We start from the raw sequence: 14402 nt of genomic DNA, 5'->3' as shown, positions 1-14402 counted from the left end.
CAACACAATTAAAATGGCATTTATTCAATTAAAGATAATAAAATAATGCATTAAATTCAAATATGTTTTGTCCAAATCCTAAAATCTCATCAAAACACCAAATAAATGGCCATGAGATTTATCATGGGTCAAACAAGGTCAAAGGACCTTGGAGAAAAAATTTCATAATTTTTGAATACTTAAAAATATTTTTAAACAAATTAAAAACAAGTGAAAAATTAATTAATTCATAAAAAATATTAATAATGATCCAAAAAATAATTTTAATTCAGAATATGAAAGAGAAAAATATTTGAAATTTTTTGGTGAAAGTCTCATATTTTTTGGATCAATATTAAATTTAATATGAATTATTGAAGAAAATGGAATTAAATGGAAATTAAGAAAATGCTAAATTACGTGGACCATCAGATCTCCCTCATTAATTGAGGTGGAAGATCCGATGATCCAAAATGTGTGTTCCATGTGTTCCCTAGTCAACAACGCTGTAACATGAGTAATCATAAGGAACAACTATGATTAAAACATGGAACATGGATCACACGGTTCAGACTCAAGACACATCATCACTTGAGCCAGAGCTCTGGTGAGCTTCACCGGACTGGTCTACATGAACCATCACCAAAATGCAAAACAGGGACATGATTTTAAAGAGAAAACATCACTGAGCACGAATATCACCTCCAATTCATCCAATTCCAACTATATTGAGAGATATGTGGAATTGAAAAATGAGGTTCATGATCTGAGTTGCTTCGATTTGGCCTCAAAGCAACTCAATCTTCTTGCCTACACTGGTAGGACTTCAGACAACTCAAGAATCAATGGAATTGAGCAAGAATCAAGGAGAATCGAAGAGTTTAAATTTTTTGCAAATTACCTTCAATGGAGGTCTGAGCTTGCTAGATCTTGATCTGAATTGTGCTTGGCTTCACTTCAATTGCTTGTAGGAGAGGAATGGAAAGGCTTAGAATCAATGGACTCCGGGAGAATTGAATTCCACAACAGTGGAGATTCAAGCTCAAATTCAAATTAATTTATCAGGGTTATCCTCTTAGAATGAAGGGTTTTCAATGGGGATTAAGGGCCTCAATTTATAGGGAAATCAAATGATATTTGCACACTCTTTCCGCTTTCCAAATTTGGCAAAATGATAAAAGCATGGTGTATGGGCGCGCATAGGCCCATGGAATGATGGTTTGAAAGTCCAAATGAATGATCATATGCTTTGGAGATGGATTAGATTGCAAGGTACATGTGCATTGTCACTTGAAGATTGATCCATGCCAAATGATATCAGCCTGTTTAAGCCATGCTCAACCTATGCATTTCTCATCCAAAAAGCATGAACTTTAGCTCTTTCGAAAGGTGAGATCAAGAGGAACAAGTTTCATGTTGAACACTTTTTCATTTGGAGCTTGGAACTTGGAGATATTTGAAGTGGAAGTTTGTAAAAATTTGACATATCAAAAATTTTCTAAGTGTCAAGCCATATGTCTCAATATTCCACCTTGCTTAACTTTTCATGGGAGCTTCAAATGAGAAAAGTGTCTTCATCAAAATTGTATCTATCTCAAAGACCATCAAAATGGTAACAAATTTCATGTCATTTGTATTTGAAATGATAGAATTATGCATTTTTGAGGTTTGGAAAAATCACTTGATCAATGGTATAGGTCAAAAGTGACCTATAATGTAGCCTCATATCACATGTTCAAATAAGTTGAATTTTCTCCCACTCCAAACAAAAAATATGAGTTATCCATATTGAATTTGATTTTTCAACTTGGAAACCTTTCATCTCATAAAAATTGAGCAAGTTATGGCCTTGGGAAGTTGACTTTCAAATTACGGTTTAGACAAAATGACCTATAATGTTTCAACATAGAAAATTATTTTCCATAACAAACTAGCTCTAGGACCTAACATTAAAGTTGTTTGTAGTGTCATTTAGAGTAAGTTTTCTCTTATAATAATTTTCATACGGTGAAAGTTGTAGGAGATAGGGTCTAGGGAGACCCAATTTTGATCATATGAATCCATCTGGCCAACCACAATCAACCAACTTGCTAATTTCCAATTCTCTTGACTTTATTGGCTCATGGTAGATCATATATGCATAATATAATGAGGTTTTAAGTGTCCCTTGATAAATTTGATCAATTTGTGAGATAGCTTGTTGGAGAAGTTACTCAAGATACCCAGTCCAACTAGGGTTTCCAAGGAAAATCACCCTCAAACTCTTGAAGCAAACTTGATAAATATAACATGTAGAGAACATTAGAACTCATATATTATGTTCATAACCATTCTTGAATCAATTCTTGGTTGTGCTCTTTGTTCATGAGGGTCCCAAACCCTAGATGTGATAAATGAATCAAGGAGATCATGCCCCTACCTACAAAAGAGTTAGATAGATACAAAGACATATTTTTGGTATTTTGGTTATTTAAATGATAATATACAAGTGTAATACAATCACAAAGTGCATGGTGATCTCTCCCAAAACAAACCCAATGAAAGAGGGGTAAGGAGGATGCCAAGGTATGATCCCAATGCTAATGCTTATGATAAAGTTGCATGAGGGATCTTAGGATAAAAATTGGGGTCTTACAGGATGAATGACTCATCAACCCATAATATTCTCAAGAAAAACTTATCTGAGTGTAGTATTGTGTAACAACTGTTATCAAGTCTACACTTGAACAGTCGCCGCACTACGTCCTAAATAGGCCAAGAGGGGTTAAATTTTCTACGGTCCACAGCTTCTCGGACCCCAAATCAGAGATAGTAATTCCTAACCACAAATAACTTGTGTGACATTCCTAACTCCAAAGGGGTTTCCATTGAGTAGATGGATCTCAAGCCAACCTGTTAAGGACTACTCCACACAAGTCGAACGTGACTATACCATCTTCCTATCTTAATTGCACTCAAGTTTGGGTTAGAACTTATCTCACCACTCAGAGATCACAAAGCACAACAAGCAAATTATATCATACAAACAAATATACATACATCAAATATACAGTTATATACACACGATAAAGTAGGCTAAACCCACTGGAGACTACTCCCCAGCAGAGTTGCCACTTAATTTATGTAGCGGTAAATTCTTGATCATCAAACTATGGATAAGCTAGACGTCAACAAAACCAGAGTCGCCACCGCGCTTTTATTGTTTCCAAAGGAAAAGGGAAAAGTACGAACAAAACCCAAAAAGATAAGAAGTTTTCAAATTAAAACTAATAAAATGTCAGATATTTCAGGTAAGGGGGTTGGTTACACAGAGGGAAGGTGTTAGCACCCAAAGTGTCCTAGGTACTCCTTGGGAGCCCTTTTTTGTGTGCATATGTCTTTTTGTACAAATGATGTTTGCAATAAATAGAATGGAGGGATGAGAAAAGAATTCACTAATTATATTTTTATGTTTGACAAGACCATCGGACTTTTGCCTACGTACCAACATAAAAATGAGGGATCAAAACCTCGTAGTTCGTGGTAAAAATTTCAAAGTGAGTGCATTGCTTTTAACAAAATTTTAAGTGTAAAAGGCACAAGGGCCTAAAATGGTTTGAAAGTGTGTTATTTCTTTTGGCTTTTGAAATTTTAGTTCAAGTATAGTTAAGCTTATTTACAAGTTTGATTAAGAAAAGATTTTAAAAATACAATGGCCTAAGGCCAAAGTTTCTAGTTTGCAATAAGGTCAAGGTTTAGAAAATAGACACAACCAAAGAAGATATTTTTAAAGGGGGAGAGATTTTGAGATTCAAGAAGTAGGGAGGAGATGAAGAGACTAAACCTAAGCACAAAATTAAAAGTTGAGAGTTGAAAAGATTTGACCGATGGGCTGCAATCCAATAAACAAGAATGTCATATAGAAATCCAAATTTCCCTTGGACTTTAGAATCAAGCAATAAACAATATACAAATAGCAAGTTGAAGAGAAAGGCCTCAAATAAAGATAGCCACATCCAAGATTAACAGCTTTATGATCTTCTTCAAAATTTGCCCATGTATCAGATGACTTCTAAGATGGCATTAGTCACAGGTTCAAAATAACAAATTCATAATGATCATGTTGCAGATGAAATCAAATGGATCTTCAATATTGTATCAGATGAATGTTCACTTCACAAGCACTTGGTCTCATAAAATTTGGCATTGGCCAAGTACTTTGCAGAGGGAGTGTTTCCTAAATTCTAACTCCAATAGTCTCATATCAAACCAACAGTCCACACAATATGTTTTATAGGGTTTTTGTTCTTATTATGTACATTAAGGTCAAAAGACCATACGAACAAACAAATATATACAAACACAAAATATCACAAAATATGGTCCAAATGGACAAAGTGAAAATGACATTAAAGTAAACAACTTGAATGGTATGAATTATGGCAAATGAATAAGGCTTAAAAGTTAAAGTGCATTAAAAGTAGATGACTTGAAATTAAATGTTAGTTGTTAGTGAATTAGAAGTTAGTATTGCTTTTTCTTTTCTTTTGTTTAAGTCATTCTTTGGAGAACACTCAACCCATTTATCACAAGCATGGACCCTTGAACCAAGACATCTTCCAAAGGAAGGAAAAAAGGCCAAGTTTCCACACAATACCATGAAAGAGGGGAGACTTACAATCTCACTAAATAGAATGCTATGCCTTTTTATATCAAACTTTAATGCTATGTTAAACAATCGTAATTGGACTTATGTAGAAGTCGCAACTATTTGAGGTCGGGCAATAGAATTTAGGTGTTAATGCATGTTAGAGACATAGTATAATGGACTATGCTCATGAAACATACCACACACAAAAACAATATGCAAAGTGGGGGATCTAATCTTATCCATACTTATGTTGATTTTGCAATCAACTAGCCTTAGGATATAGAGATATTATAGGTCCATGACATGAGTGGACAAAGAAGGGGAATAAGATGAAGAGGGAGAGGGAATGGATCAAACACAAATTGGTCAAAGGAGGACTTCTAAAAAATTAAGATCATTCATTCATTTTGGGAGATGGAATGTGTGAGACCCCAATTTTGACCCTAAGATCCCTTATGCAAATTCATCATAAGCATTAGCATTGGGATCATACCTTGGCATCCTCCTTACCCATCCTTCATTGGGTTTGTTTTGGGAGAGATCACCAAGCATTTTGTGATTGTATCATACTTGTATTTTAACAGTTTACTAACCAAAATACCAAAAATACGCCTTTACATTTGCCTAACTCTTTTGTAGGTAGGGCATGATCTCCTTTGTTCTATCATGTTCATATCTAGGGTTTGAGACCCCCATGACAAAGAGAACAACCATGAATTGAAACAAGAATGAATAAGAGCATCATATATGAGTCCCAATGATTACTACATGTTATATTGATCAAGTTTTCTTCAAGAGTTTGAGGGTGATTTGCCTTGGAAACCCTAGTTTGATTGGGTAACTTTGAGTAACTTCTTCAACAAGCTATCTCACCAATTGATCAAATTTCTCAAGGGATACTTCAAAGTTTATCATATTATGCATATATGATCTACCACGAGCCTAGAAAGTCAAGATAATTGAAGGTTAGCAAGTTGGTTGATGGTGGTTGGCCAGATGAATTCATCTAATCAAAACCGGGTCTCCCTAGACCCTATCTCCTACAATTTGCACCATATAAATTTATTCCAAGAGAAAACTTACTCTATAAGACCTTATAAACAACTTTCATGTTGATACCTAGAGCTATTTTTGCTTGGAAAATCATTTTCTATGTTGAAACATTATAGGTCATTTTGTCTAAACCCTAATTTGAAAGTCAACTTCCCAAGGCCATAACTTGATAAATGTTTATGAGATGAAAGATTTCCAATTTGAAAAATGAAATTAAAGATGTCTAATTCAACTTTTATGTTTGGAGTGAGGGCGAATTCAACTTTTATGAACATGTGATATGAGGTTACATTATAGGTCACTTTTCACCTATACCATTGAACAAGTGATTTTTCCAAACTTCAAAAATGCATAACTCTATCATTTCAAATTCAAATGACATGAAATTGGTGACCATTTTGATAGTCTTTGAAATATCTACAACTTTGATGAAGACACTTTTCTCATTTGAAGCTCGCATAAAAATTTAAGTAAGGTGGAATATTGAGATATATGGCTTGACACTTAGCAAAATGTTTAACATATTGAAATTTCCTAACTTCCACCTCAAAAATCATCATGATACATGCTCCAAATGGAAAATTGTTGAACATGTAAGTTGTTCCTCTTAATCTCACCTTTCTAAAAAGTTCAAATTCATCCATTTTGGACAAGAATTGAATAGGTTGCACATGGCATGAACATTGCATCATCATTTGGCAAGATTGGACTTCAAATATCCATGCACAATTTCCTAGCATTCCAACATGACTTCAACCTTACGTACACTCAATTATGGATCAGATGGAGTGATTTCATAGGCCTGTACACGCCCATGCACTCATGCATCACACATTGCTAATTTTGGAAGTTCACTTCAAGTGTGCAAATATTAATTGGATAGGCTATAATTAGAGCTCCATATGCTTAGAATTTCAGACATTCACGCCAGCTTTGATCCGAAACCTCTAACCCTCTCATTCCAAAGGATAATCCTAAGAATTTCACTTGAAATTGAGTTTGAATTCTCACTGTTTTGAGATTCAAAACTCTAGGGATCCAAGACCTTTTGTGCCTTCTATTCCATTTCTGCAAGAATTTTGAGTGAGATTAACCACGAGTCAAGGCAAGAAGAGTTGAATCTAGACCTACATTGAAGGTATTTTTCAGAAATTTTCATCTCTTCGATTCTCTCTCAATCTTGCTCAAAATCTCTTGATTCTTTGGTTGTCTGAAGTCCTACCAACGTAGGCAAGAAGATTGAGTTGCTTTAAGGCCAAATCGAAGCAACTCAGTTCATGAACCTCAAATTTCAACACCATGTATCTCTCAAGATTCGTGCTCTACGCCATTTTTTCTTTCAGATCATGTCCTAATTTTTCATTTTTTTGATGGTGATGAGTGAACCAGTCTGGCCAGGGTCGCCGGAGAAGAAGACCGGCCTTTGGACGTTGGTAATGTGCTGGCTTGGTTCTGAGCCATTGATCTCATTTGAATTGTTTTAATCACGAGCGTGCATTGTAATTACCTTTCCTGTGGCGCATTGACTCAAGACCACAATGGAACGCGCGCTGGTGGCCACTTGATCTGCCACCTCAATTAATAGGGAGATCAAGTGGTCCACGTTTTTTCTGATTATTTGAATTTCATTTTAATTGCTTTATTTTCATTAATTCATATTAATTTTAATATTGATCCAAAAAATATAAGAGTTTCACCAAAAAAATTCAAATATTTTTCTCTTTAATATTTTGAATTAAAATTATTGTTTGGATCATTAATAATATTTTTCATGATTTAATTTATTTTTAATTTGTTTTTAATTGTTTAAAAATACTTTTAAGTCTTTTAAAATTATGAAATTTTTTCTTCGAGGTCCTTTGACCTTGTTTGACCTATGATAAATCTCATGACCATTTATTTGGTGTTTTGATGAGGTTTTAGGAATTTGACAAACCATATTTAATTTAAATGCCTTATTTTAGTATTTTTAATTGGAATAAACGCCAAATAATTTTGTTGACCAATTGTGATAACTTGTTTGTGTTTGACTATTGTTGTTGGGCCTGGGTCAAGGTTGATTTGACATTGTTGAGTTAATATCATTGGATTTAGGGGATTGATGGAATGTACATTCCATCTCCCAATATGAATGAATGATATTAATTTGGTAAAAGTCCTCCTTTGATCAATTTGAGTTTTGATCCCTTCCCCCCCTCTTCATCTCATTCCCCTTCTTTATGCATTCATCTTATTTGGCCTATGATATCTCAAAGTCCTAAAGCTAGTTGACTGAAAAATTAACATAAGTATGCATGACATTAGGCCACCCCTTTTGCATATTCTTTTTGTGTGTGGTATGTTTCATGAGCATAGTCCGTTATACTATGTCTCTAACATGCATTAACACCAAAATTCTATTGCCCGACCTCAAATAGTTGCAACTTCTACATAAATCCAATTACGATTGCTTAACATAGCGCTAAATTTGTGACATAAAAGGCATAAGCATTCTAGTTAGTGAGATTGTAAGTCTCCCATCTTTCATGGTATTGCGTCGAAACTTGGCCTTTTTTCCTTCCTTTGAAGATGTCTTGGTTCAAGGATCCATGCTTATGATAAGTGGGTTGAGTGTTCTCCAAAGAATGTCTTAAAATGAAAAGCAAAACAATACTAACTTCTAACCTATTAACAACTATCTTTTAATTTAAAGCCATTTACTTTAATGTCATTTAACTCTATCTTTTATACATTTGCCATTGTTCATATTATTCTAATTGTTTATGTTAAAGCAATTTTCACTTTGTCCCTTTGAACCATATTGTGTGATATATTTTGTTTGTGTTTTGTTTGTTTGTGTGGTCTTTGACCATTAATTTACATAATAACATCAAAAACCCTAAAAAACTTTTGTGTGGACTGTTGGCTTGATCTAGGACAAATGGACTTAGAACTTAGGCAACATTCCTATGCTAAAGGACTTGGCCAATGCCAACTTATCGATAAACCAAGTGCTTGCAATTTTAAACTTCATCTGAGACATCATTCAAGATCTCTCTGTGTTCATCTGCAACATGGTCATTGTGAAGCTGTATTTTTGTACCTGTGACTTGTGGAATTCATATGTTACATGGGCTACTTTGAAGAATATCATGGAAGGGGTAAGCTTGGATGTGGTCATTTTTATTTGATGCCTTGCTCTTCAAGATAATATAATTGTGCATTTGTGTGTTGCTTAATTCTAAAATGTCCAAGGGAATTATGGGTTTCTATTAACATTCTTGTCTATTGGATTGCTACCCATTTGGTTAGATATTTTCAACTCTTAACTTTTAATTTTGTACATAGGATAGTATCTTCATCTTCTCCCCCCTTCTTTAATTTCAAAATCTCTCCCTCTTTTTCAAAACCTTCTTTGATTGAACTTTTTTTGTTCTAAACTTTGACCACTTTTGTAAAAAGATAGAAACTTTGGCCTTATGCCATTGCATTTTCAAACTTCTTTTCTTAAATCAAACTTGTAAATAAACTTAACTATACTAGACTTAAAATTTCAAAAATCCAAAAAAAAAATAACTCATTCAAACCATTTTTAGGCCTTTGTGCCTTTCAAACTTAACTTTTGACTAAAAGCAATGCATCCACTTTGAAATTTGTATCACGAACTACGAGGTTTTGATCCCTCATTTTTATGTTGGTAGGTAGGCACAAGTCTGAAGGTCTTGTCAAACACAAAAATATAATTAATGAATTCTTTTCTCATCCCCCCATTTTGTTTATTTGTAAACATCACTTTATACCAAATACATATGCACACAAAAAGGGCTCCTTAAGAGTACCTAGGACACTTTGGGTGCTAACACCTTCCCTCTGTGTAACCAACCCCCTTACCTGTAATCTCTGACATTTTATTAGTTTTGATTTAAAAACTTCTTAACTTTTGGGTTTTGTTCATACTTTTTCCCTTTTCCCTTGGAAACAATAAAAGCGCGGTGGCGACTCTTGTTATTTGATCTCTAGCTTATCCATAGCTTAATGATCATGAATTTACCGCTACAAAAATTAAGTGGCGACTCTGCTGGGGAGTAGTCTCCAGTGGGTTTAGCCTACTTTTTGTTTGTATATATTTGTATATATGTGATGTTTGTATATATGTTTGTGTGATATAATCTGCTTATTGTGCTTGGTGATCTCTGAATGGTGAGATAAGTTCTAACCCGAACATGAGTGCAATTAAGATAGAAGGATGGTATAGTCATGTTCGACTTGTGTGGATTAGTCCTTAACAAGTTGGCTTGAGATCCATCCGCTCAGTGGAGACTCTTTTGGATTTGGAAATGTCACACAAGTATTTTTGGTTAGGCATTACCATCTCTAATTTGGGTCTGAGAAGCTGAGGACCGTAGAACATTTTCCCTCCCTCTGGCCTATTTAGGACGTAGTGCAAAAACTGTTCAAGTGTAGACTTGATTATAGTTGTTACGCGATACTACACTCAGATGAGTTTCTCTTGAGAATATTATGGGTCGATTAGTCAGTCATCTTAACCTGTAATATCTGATAGATGGAATTAAGACTCTGGGAACTTTTTAGAACATGATTGTAAGACCCCAATTTTGGCCCTAAGATCCCTCATGGCATCATAACATTTCATTTTACATAACCTCAAGGATCATAAGCATCTTGGCTCCTTCCCTTTGGGTGGGACCTCTTTTGAGTGGTTTGAGATCACCAAGCATGCTTGAATTGTATACTATTGCTTTTCTCATTTTATTTACTAACCAAAAGCACAAAAATATGTCACTAACATTTCTTGTTTGTAGCTTGAGCAATCACAAGTTCTAAGGCTTCTAGGAGATCCATTGTGCAATGACATGGCCAATTGAAGATGAAAGCAAGCATGGTAATGGTTCCCAAAGCTCTCATCCATCAAATATGCCTCCCAAGTATCTCAATTCATCATTTTTATCAAGCAAATCAAGGGGGTTTGAGGCTTATTTCCCAAGGAAACCCTAATTCATCGATTCACCAACTGTGCCTTGCTCATGAAGCAACCTCAGCCCATGGTCAAATACAACCAAGGGAAATTCTTTAATTAATCATTTCATGCATATTTTAACTTATTTTAGTGTCCTCAGTCATCAATTCATCAAGATATGAGTTATGGACTTGAGAAGTTGATCAGTCAATTCATCTGACTAACTTGAAATACACTGAGACCTAACTTTTTATGTGTTGGTAAAATAAAGATGATACCAAGAGAAAAAATGTTATTAAGAACAATATGAACAAATTTCATGTTCATCAAAATTTTATTTGAAGCTTGGAAGGTCATCATTCATTCCAAGACATTATAGGTCATTTTGACTGAAACCCTAATTTTGGGTCAACTTCCCAAGAACATAACTCAGTCATTTTGTATGATTTTAAGAAGTGAATTAATGCATTGGAAATATTATTGTGTCTACTTCAAATTTTATGTTGAGCAAAATTGCAAAATCTCAAAATAAATACATGTGATAATGCAAAACATTATAGGTCACTTTGGAACAAATGCATTGAAATGTGAAAAAGTCCAACTTCAAGTGCCCATAACTTCTTCATCAAAAATCCAAATGATGAAAAATTTAAGTCCAAATTTATTTTCTTGAAATGATTTACAACATTCATGTTGAAGAATTTATCATTTGGAGCTTGCATCATTGAAACAGAAGGGCTTGAACATTGGCCAAATTTGGAAACTTCACATATGCAATGTTTTGCACCCTACACTTCAAGCTCAAATTTCATTAATTTCCAAGGCCCAATTGGAGTTTTGATCAACATATCATTTGTTCCTTATGCAACAAGCTTTCTAACCATTACTCATAAGGTTGCATTTGGAGTTCGGAAGCATCATTTTCGAAGACATGAAGAATTAGGTACATTTTTGAAAACTTGATTCAATTGCCATGCATGAGCTAATTACATCTAAATTACACGTCCATTTCATTCAATTATGATCTTAGCTTGCCAAGCCATGTGGAATTGGGCCCTCCATGCGCCTGTACAGGCCCATGCATGGAGGCCCTTTCCATTCATGCAAATTTGAAGTCACACATTCAGCATTGCTTACAGCCCTCTCCATCTATAAATACCTTGCCATAGCCTCACAATTCTACAACCAGAAGGCACTGTTATACTCCACGAATATCTCCATAGCCATACTCAAAGGAACTTTCTCTTTTTCTTCAAATTTTCAGATCTAAATTTCAGCTACACTGGTTGATTTCTAGATCTATAGTTCCTAAGCCTTGCTCATCCTCATCACTAGACTACACTGCAAGTATTAGAAAAGAAGAATTGTGCTCTCAAGATCCACATTTCAAAGGTGGATATCATAACTTATTTTCTTCCAAACTCTTTATTCATAGCTTGTTTCTTGCATTTATTGGGTTGGCTGAAGTCCTCTCATCAGAGGCAACTTAATTGTACTTTGAATTTTACAAATCCATCAAGTTTTAGTTGAACACCATATTTTTCAACCTCTGATTTCTCTTACCATGGAGATCTAGAGTGAAAATAGATGGTACAGGGGTGATGTACATCACCCCAGCTTTCCATTGCTGTATAGATCGCCTCATTTGGTGAAGGTTTATTTTCTGCAACTCTCGCCGGAATCTCTGGTCTCGCCGGAGAAGACGGTGGTGTACACCACTGTCTGTTTGCCTGTTTCAATCCAGGTCGTTGATGATGATTCCCAGATTGAATCAGGGATGTTGGATCTTATGACCTTTTTTAAATGTTTATGTTGCTCATTTGACTTAGGTCCATGATGCGCGCGCATGCCATAGCCGTTTGATCTGCCAGATCATTTAATGAATTGGATCCAACGCGTGTGGATTTTCCTTATTTTTTATTTCTGATTTTAATTTCCATTTCATTTTTTTAATTCCATTTCATTTTCTAAAATTCATATCTCTTTTATTATTGGTCCAAAAATTATGGGACCAATTGCATTATTTCTCTTTTAATTTCTAGTTTCTAAAAATGATTTTTAATATTTTTTATTTTATCATTTGCTATTTTTTAGTAATTTTCTCTTTTCTGGTTATTTTTAATTCATTTTAAATAGTTTTTTGATATTCAAAAAATACAAAAAATATTTTCTCAACCTCTTTCAATGATGATAGATCTATGAAAAATATTCTCATCAATTTATTAATTGATTTCAGATTTATTTGAGATTTTAGTTCAATTAGGTTATTTTTATGCTTTTTTAATTGATTTAAAATAGTTTCTGACTTTTAAAAATGCTGAAATTTTTTGTCAAACTTTGTTTGACCTTGTTGAACTTGGGATAATTCACTTGGACTTTTCAAAGTTGATTTGAAGTGAGTTTGAAGTTTGACCTTTCTTTAATATTTTAATTCAAGCATTATTTTAAATATTAAAAATGCCAAAAATATTTTGTTTATTTCTTGACTTCTAATATTCATTTTGCTTCTGTTTTCTATTGTTTGACCTTGATCTCCCCTATCTTTGGTCAACATTTGTTGATTAATACATTCCATTTCATTTAATGCACTTTATTTCTTCATTTCTTTCTTCTTCTTCTCCTTCTTCTTCTTTTTTCTTTTTTTGATCAATGAGTTAAAGGTTGATGGTTAGTATTGATTAGGGAGGTTTAATCTTCTTTGATTCAAATCTAATTCATCTTGATCAAATTATCAAGTGAATGGTTTTGCATTAAGGATAGTTTGCTTTCTAAATCATGCAAAGGACCTAAATCAATACAAGATCATTTCTCATCTTCTTTTTGGCATGGCAAGTTGTTGGAGTTTGATTCACTAATCAAGACCTCTAACTTGTGTTGTTGCCTACATTATTATTGACCGACCTTAGATAGTTGTAACTTCTACATAAGTCCAGTTACGATTGCTAAACATAGCGCTAAATTTGCCTTATGACACACTAACTACTAACACTAACCATTAACCATTAAAATTTACTTTTTGCTCTTTACATTTATGCAATTTACTATTCTTGTATATATTATTCATTTGCTTTTGCTCTTTGCTCACTTGAGCACATGTTTATGTTAACGCAATTTGCCTTTTGCTCACTTGAGCACATGATTGTGTATATATTATTATGCTTGTGTTTTCTTTTGATTGTTGTGGACCAAATGCAAAGAAATGGACAAATGGACTTAGTTTCTAGGACTTTCCCTATGCAAATTGGAGTAAAGGGACCCTAATGTTGAAGATGGATTAGAAGGACCAAACCTCTAAACTCACTCTTATCCATTCTTGATTTGCTTCATAAAACTTTTTGATGTGTGTGCTCTTGTGCTAGGGAATCCTATGAGAGCTCAAATTGAAGAACCATTGCCATGTTCATCCAAAGTGAAAGATACAAGATACATTGAGGATCTCTTAAGAGGCTTGTTTGATTGTTGCTTGAGCTTACTATTATTATGCTTGCATATTCCAAAGGATGGGAGCAACTTGGATCATCAATATGATCTCAAGAAAGGAACTCCATTTGTGGTGTTGTTTCTTATCCCTTATCTCTTGTATGTTTAGGACTTAGCCCTTCTTCTTCTTCCCTCCACTCTAACCCAAGCCAAAACTTTTGTGCAAACATTTGACACTTCTTTTCAAACATTAGAAACCTAAGCCTTATGCTTTTGATTTTCAAACTTTCTTTTCATAACACTTATTTTGAATTGAACTTCTAAGTCAACTTTGACCATATTTTGTACATACTTTTCATTGGT

Source organism: Lathyrus oleraceus, chromosome 7 (assembly GCF_024323335.1).
Source record: "Lathyrus oleraceus cultivar Zhongwan6 chromosome 7, CAAS_Psat_ZW6_1.0, whole genome shotgun sequence".
Lineage (NCBI taxonomy): Eukaryota > Viridiplantae > Streptophyta > Magnoliopsida > Fabales > Fabaceae > Lathyrus > Lathyrus oleraceus.
This window is presented reverse-complemented; position numbering follows the sequence as displayed.